The following is a 5,599-nucleotide window of genomic DNA, read 5'->3' on the forward strand; positions in this document are numbered from 1 at the left end:
CGCTGGGCCGGGCCGGCGCTTCCTCCGGGCCGGCGGCGGGCCCGCCTCCTCCGCGGGCAGCGAGGGCATGGAGCTGCTGGGGCTGGGGTGCCTGCAGAGCCTGCCCCAGCCCCAGAACCTGCCCCCCGGGACCGCCTCTGTCACAGCTTCATCCCCGTGCCCGGGCAGGCTCTGGCGGCCGCTGCACCCACCGCTACCGGTGCCAGTACAGCAGCCGGTGTATAAATATCTGTGGGGAGGGTCCGAGCATGGACCCGCTCTGCTCCGTGGGGATGCAGTGGGATAAGAGGCAACGGGCAGAAACTGATGCACAGGCAGTTCCACCTGAACATGCGGAAGAAGTTCTTTATTTTGCAAGTGACCATTCACTGGAACAGATTTCCCAGACAGGGTGTGGAGTCTCATTCACTGGAGGTATTCCAGAACCGTGCTCTAGGATAACCCTGCTTGACCAGGGATGAGGGACCAGAAGCCCTGCTGCGGTTCCTTCCAGCCTCACCCATTCTGGAATTTTTGAACACGTGAAGCTGCAGCAGGTCCCAGGGCAGTGCCAGGAGCAGCCCTGATTCCCAATGCCAGGCCCGGCCATGTGGTCACTGAGCAGACAGAACTCCCTGCCCCTCTTTCCTGAGAGGATCCCACGAGATTTTCAGTGTGAGGTGTTACCCTGGGGCACACAGACCCTTCACTGCAGCGGGGCCCAGGGCAGTGGGCAGGATACAGCTGGTGAGGTGCCAGGCAAAGCTGGGGCCAAGGCATGAGCAGCTCTATCAACCTGGACCTTGGACTTGGCTATGGACAATTCCCCTCCCCAGCCCACAGCCCTCTGCCAGTGCGGGGCAGGGCTGCCGGCCCCCGGGCACAGCCAATGCCTGCCACACGCAGGAGGCACAGCCCCGCTTCGGCCTTGCCTGCAGGTCATGCACACATTCACTCCTGTTCTAACATCTAAAATATGTTTTTCATAAGCCTCAGTCATGAACTGGGATGAACTTTTCAGCCACAATGTTATACATATCTCCTTTAATCCATGAAATACATAAGAGTGTGGATTTCCTCATAATTACACAGAAAAACTCATTGAATTCTTTTGTAAAGTTTGAAATAATTTTCAGTAGAGATTATCCTGAAAACCCCAGTTCCCAGTACACCCTGTAAATGAAGGTAATTGTTTGTTAGGTGAGCAGCACCTGATCTTCGGTGACTGTCCTACAGTGAACAGACCATAGAAAGACAGAAGTCCCAGTAGGACACCTGGACAGACAGACAGTCAGTACACATCAAAATGGTGGGATTTCTGCTTAATACTCAGAGTGCTGCTCATACACCAACAAATGATACAGTAGGAGTTCCGTAAATCAAAAGGTGCCCAGCACAGGCCTCATTCCTTTGATTATGTCCCTCAGCACCAGAGCTCGTTTAGTTCCTCTCCAGGGATAACACAACATTCCCCACTGATGCCCATGAAGCTGCAGCCCCTGCAGGGCTCATCCCTGCCCCAGCTCTGGGGTCCTGGGCACAGAAGGACCTGGAGCTGTTGGAGTGAGAGCAGAGGAGGCCCTGGAGATGCTGCGAGGGCTGGAGCCCCTCTGCTCTGAGGAAAGGCTGAGAGAGTTGGGGTTGCTCAGCCAGGAGAAGAGAAAGCAACAAGGAGGCCTGACTGCAGCCTTGAAGGACTTGGAGGGGACCAGGGGAAAGATGGGGACAAGAATGTTCACCCGGGCCTGTGGTGAGAGGATAAGTGGGGATGAAGAGAAACTGAAGGCGGTCAATTTAGCTGTGATGCCAGAAATATGTTTTTCTCCCATGAGGGAGGTGAGGCCCTGGCCCAGGCTGTGCCAGAGAGGCTGTGGATGCCCCATGGCTGGGAACCTGATTGAAGGCCAGGCTGGATGGGGCCCTGAGCATCCCGGTCTTGTGCAAGGTTGCTCAGATTGAATTGAGATGATCTTTAGGCTCTCATCCAAGCCAAACCATTCAAGGATTCGATCATTCTGTGCTAGCAGCCCCCAGTGCCGAGTGGCCCTGGAACTCCTGTGACATCACAGCTCCCAGAGTTGTGATGTCACAGCCCGTTGTTGTGTCAAGCACAACACAACCATTCCTGTGGAGCCAGCAGAGCCTTCAGTCTGCTTGGAAACCACTCTTGTCGCTGGACACACCACACTATCCTCAGCAGCTCCATGCTATTGGCATCAGTCCTGAATTTTTCCTGCTGCCTGGATCCCAGCAGCAATCCCAGAGAGATGTACAGTGCCATTCAAGGGAGGTGGGCACCTCCTGACTGCCTGGGCAGGCTGCAGGCCTGTGGGGATGATGTGGGACAGGGACCCCACTGTGAAGTTGTGTTACCTCATGCAACCTGACAGAGAGACGATAGAAGAGATGGAAGTGGGTATGGAGACGGATGGAGAGGAGATTATGGAGGTTGATTTGGAGGATTATGTGGAGGAGACAGAGCTCTATTTTGAAGAGTGTGTGGAAGGGATGGAGGTGGATATGGAAGTGAATAAAGAAGATGAAGAGGAAGCTATGATTTTGGGATGAAGACTGACCCCAGCAGCAGGACAGGCAGGTGCTCCCCATGCCCTGCCCACAGGCACAGTGGCTCCCCTGCCACCAGGCTGGGGCTGGCCTGGGTGGCACCGCACAGGGACACGGTGGCCCAGGGGATCCCTGGATTCTGGTGGCACAAGCACCACCCCTGGCCTGCCCTGCACTTGCTTTGGGCCACACCAGACCCGTCCCAGCGCCTGAGCCCAGCTCCCAGCTCCCAGCCAGGCTCAGTGCTGGTGGCAGAGTGCCGCTGTGCCAGCGTGTGCCAGCCTGGGGGCACGGGGAACAGCCCTCAGGGCCGCAGGGGAGTGACCGTGCTGCTTCCTTCTCTTCCAGGACTGACGGACATGATGGACAAGGAATTTATCCTTCTGTGTATATGTTTTCTATGTTGACATTTAGTTGTTGTTCTGTAAATATATTTCATAGATTGTTGTTGTTATAAAGATTCTTCTATTGTAAATATGTTCTGTAGTTCTCTGTTGTTGCTGCTCTTCTATAAATGTATTGTCCTTGTTTATCACAGCCCGGGTCTCCTTGCAATTCCTTTGGGCACAGGCAGCATTTCTGGACTCTGTGGCTTCCACTTGCTCTGGGTTCCTGGGGCTGGAGGCCCCTGGGGGTGCTGGCATGGCCACCCCAGGACTGGGGGACCCTCTGCACAGGGGGATGCCACTGACAGAGGTCCCACTGTCCCTGCAGTTGCTCTGCACACACTTGGTGTCTGTAGGGGGAAATCCCAGCAGGCCCTGTCCTGTAGGGGCAGAGCAGAGCAGAGCTGAACCTGCATGGTCCTGCAGAGCCTGACCCACGGCTCTTCCCTGGGTAGCCCTGGCACTGTGAGGCTGCGCTGGGCTGGGGCACCCCTGCTCCTGGGAACCCCGAGGGGCTGGAGGGCTCTCCACAGGGCACAGGGGCCTCTGGCTTTGGCAAGAGCTCCAGGAATCCTTGGAGATAACCGTGGCTCAGTGGGCAACCCAGGGTCCTGCAGGCCTGGCCTCAGCTGCAGGGAGCGAGCGTGGCAGAGACGCTGTGTCCCCATGGGCAGGATTTGCTTTGGAGAAGGTGCTTGTGGGAGCACAGGGAGATTGGAGCTGAGCTGGGCAGGGACCCACGGCCTGGCCAAGGTGCCCCTTGCAGTCACTCTGGGCTGGGGGCAAGGGGACACCTGGGATCTGCTCCTAATAGATCACAACAGACTCCACAAGGAGCTGCCGCTGTGGCAGCAGAACTCTGCCCAACACAGGCTTCATTCCTTTGATTATGACCCTCAGCACCAGAGGTCGTTTAGTTCCTCTCCAGGGATAACACAATATTCCCCATGATTGCCCATGAAGCTGCAGCCCCTGCAGGGCTCATCCCTGCCCCAGCTCTGGGGTCCTGGGCACAGAAGGACCTGGAGCTGTTGGAGTGAGAGCAGAGGAGGCCCTGGAGATGCTGCGAGGGCTGGAGCCCCTCTGCTCTGAGGAAAGGCTGAGAGAGTTGGGGTTGCTCAGCCAGGAGAAGAGAAAGCAACAAGGAGGCCTGACTGCAGCCTTGAAGGACTTGGAGGGGACCAGGGGAAAGATGGGGACAAGAATGTTCACCCGGGCCTGTGGTGAGAGGATAAGTGGGGATGAAGAGAAACTGAAGGCGGTCAATTTAGCTGTGATGCCAGAAATATGTTTTTCTCCCATGAGGGAGGTGAGGCCCTGGCCCAGGCTGTGCCAGAGAGGCTGTGGATGCCCCATGGCTGGGAACCTGATTGAAGGCCAGGCTGGATGGGGCCCTGAGCATCCCGGTCTTGTGCAAGGTTGCTCAGATTGAATTGAGATGATCTTTAGGCTCTCATCCAAGCCAAACCATTCAAGGATTTGATCATTCTGTGCTAGCAGCCCCCAGTGCCGAGTGGCCCTGGAACTCCTGTGACATCACAGCTCCCAGAGTTGTGATGTCACAGCCCGTTGTTGTGTCAACCATAACACAACCATTCCTGTGGAGCCAGCAGAGCCTTCAGTCTGCTTGGAGACCACCCTTGGTGCTGGACACACCAGACTGCCCTCAGCAGCTCCCTTATTTTGCCGTCAGTCCTGAGCTCATCCTGCTGCCTGGATCCCAGCAGCAATCCCAGAGAGATGTGCACTCCTGTCCCAGAGAAGGTACAGTGCCATTCCAGGGAGGTGGGCACCCCCTGACTGCCTGGGCATGCTGCAGGCCTGTGGGGATGATATGAGGGACAGGGACTCTGCTCTGAGCTTGTGGTCCCTCGTGCAGACTGCAGTAGAGAGAGAGGAGGAGATGGAAGTGGACATGGACAAGGAAGAGAGCATGGAAGTGGATGTGGAAGACACCATAGAGGAGATGGAGGTTGATGTGGTGGAAGAGCTAGAGGAGATGGAGGTCGATGTGGGGGAGGAAGGAGAGGAGATGATGGAAGTTGATATGGAGGAAGAGACGGAAGACATGGAGGTGGATGAGGAAGACGAGGAAGAGCCCATGATCCTGGGATGAAGACCGACCCCAGCAGCAGGACAGGCAGGTGCTCCCCATGCCCTGCCCACAGGCACAGTGGCTCCCCTGCCACCAGGCTGGGGCTGGGCTGGGTGGCACCACACAGGGACATGGTGGCCCAGGGGATCCCTGGATTCTGGTGGCACAAGCACCACCCCCGGCCTGCCCTGCCCTTGCTTTGGGCCACACCAGCCCCGTGCCAGCGCCTGAGCCCAGCTCCCAGCTCCCAGCCAGGCTCAGTGCTGGCGGCAGAGTGCCGCTGTGCCAGCGTGTGCCAGCCTGGGGGCACGGGGAACAGCCCTCAGGGCCGCAGGGGAGTGACCGTGCTGCTTCCTTCTCTTCCAGGACTGACGGACATGATGGATACTGTGCCATCGCAATATACATTTATGAAATTTTTAGGTTTTTTGTAAATATGTTTGTTAGGTTCCAGTTGTTCTATAGGTCCTCTATACTGTAAATACGTTGATTAGGTTGCTGTTTTTATAGAGGACTTTATCCTGTAAATACGTTCTACAGATTGTTGTTGTTATAAAGATTCTTCTATTCTAAA

The 5,599-nt window shown here is 56.3% G+C and overlaps 1 long non-coding RNA gene across 1 annotated transcript; it reads left to right on the top strand.

Annotated features, from left to right (window-relative positions):
• Positions 1–4,542: 4,542 nt before the first annotated feature.
• LOC146428854 (uncharacterized) lies at positions 4,543–5,599 on the top strand. The gene is made up of 2 exons (XR_014855929.1): positions 4,543–4,694; positions 4,810–5,599. It is a non-coding gene; the product is annotated as an uncharacterized LOC146428854 (long non-coding RNA).

The sequence above is a fragment of the Lichenostomus cassidix genome, chromosome 20 (assembly GCF_008360975.1).
Source record: "Lichenostomus cassidix isolate B80296 chromosome 20, HeHo_3.0, whole genome shotgun sequence".
NCBI classification, from domain to species: domain Eukaryota; kingdom Metazoa; phylum Chordata; class Aves; order Passeriformes; family Meliphagidae; genus Lichenostomus; species Lichenostomus cassidix.